Source organism: Chrysochloris asiatica, unplaced genomic scaffold (genome assembly GCF_000296735.1).
Source record: "Chrysochloris asiatica unplaced genomic scaffold, ChrAsi1.0 scaffold00376, whole genome shotgun sequence".
NCBI lineage: Eukaryota > Metazoa > Chordata > Mammalia > Afrosoricida > Chrysochloridae > Chrysochloris > Chrysochloris asiatica.
The window spans coordinates 1,800,814-1,802,687 of record NW_006408894.1 but is presented as its reverse complement, the minus strand read 5'-3'; positions in this window follow the sequence as shown (position 1 = coordinate 1,802,687).

Below are 1,874 nucleotides of genomic sequence, written 5' to 3'. Positions count from 1 at the left end.
GACTAATTTCACTCAGCATGTCCTCCAGGTTCATACATGTTATTAGCTATTTCATTGCTCTTTAACATTGCTATAGTATTTCCAGTATGTACCCTATTTTGTTTATCCATTCCTTCCTTGTTGGGCACTTACACTGTTTCTATCTTTTTGCTATTGTGAAAAGTTCTGCTGTGAACATGGCTTATATATTTCTAGGATATATAGCTAATAATGGGATTGCTGGATTCTATGGTACTTATAGTTCCAACTTTCAAACAAGTGCCATATTGTTTTCCACAGTGGTTGCACATTTTTACAGTCCTACCAGCTGTGTATGAGAGATCTGGTCTCCACACCTATACCTGCAATTTTTGTTTTCATTTTTTGGAACTGTGTTATTAGTACTGGGGTGAGATGACATCTTGTTGTAGTTTTGATTCACTCATTCTAATGGTTACTAATCAAGAGCATTTCTTGTTTTTTTATTTTAGTTTTTCAACATTTTATTGTGAATTGGGTGAAGGTTTGCAGAAAAATCAGTATTATGCATAAAATTCTTATACATTTTGTTTCATGTCATTGATTGTAGTCCTCACAATGTGACATCATGGGTCCTACTTCCTCCTTGTGTTTCCTGTTTCCATTCCTCAATTTTCTGAACATTATCCTTGGGCAAGTGCTGCCCTTTCGATCTCAAATGGTTGATTATTCTCAGAGTATATACTGACCTAGTATTATTGCTCTCTTATAGACTTGTTTTTTGTTTGACCCAAAATTGAGCTACATGGGCGAGTTCAGTTCTAGGCCTACAGAGTGGCTGAGGGTTATAGTCTCAGGGGTTCTACCAGTTTCTATCCAACCAGTAAGCCTGGCATTTTTTTATGATTTTGAGTTTTATGTCATATCTTTCTCCCACTCTATCCAGGACCTTCTAATGTGATCCCTTTCAGAGTAGATGGTAGTGGTAGCTCAGCACTATTTATTTCTTCTCATGTTAAGGTTGTGAAGGCTGAGGTTTTGTGTGCATTTCTTCATGTATTTGTTGGCTCTCTGAATGTCTTCTTTGGTAAAGTGCCTATTTATGTCTTTCACCCAGTTTTAAATTGGATTATTGTCTTTCTGTTGTTAAAGTATTTAAGTTTTCTACAAATTTTAGAGCTTAGTCCCTTGTTTGTTGTGTTGTTGCCACAAAGTTTTCTCAGTCTACAGGCTATCTTTTTACTTTTTCTGAAGTATTTTGATATACATAAATGTTTAATTTTTAGGAGAGTCCAGGCGTCTAGTTTACCTTTTGCTGTATGTGCATTTTTAGTTATATTTGATAGTGTGTTTATACCATGCATTAGGGTCCCTAAGTTTGTCTTCATCTTTTTTTTTTTTTTTTAATGATGTTTATGGTTTTAGATTTTGGGGTTAGGTCTTTGATCCATATTGAGTTAGCTTTTGTATATAGTAAGAAATATGGATCCTATTTAATTTTTCTGAAATGAAATCCCAGTTTATGGTAGCACCATTTATGGACTGAGTAGATTTTAGCTCTTTGTCAAAGATCAACTGTCCATAAGTAGATAGCTTACTTTGGCTTCTCAGTTCTTTCTGTAACTGTACAAATACCAGGCTGTTTTGACTACTGTGGCTGTATAGTAGATTTTGATGTAAGTATGGGACCTTGTACTTTGCACTTTGTCTTCAGTAGTGTTCTGCTTACATTGCATCTCTTTCCTTTCTATCTAAAATTGGAATAGGCACAAATATGGACCTCTTCCAATTGACTGGCCAGGTAGCTGCCTTCCAAATTTCTTAGTATAGATGAGTGAATACCTTCAGTGCTGCATTAGTTTCTTAAGAGATTTCAATTTATATTCCATCAATTCCTGGAGCCTTGTTTGGCACCT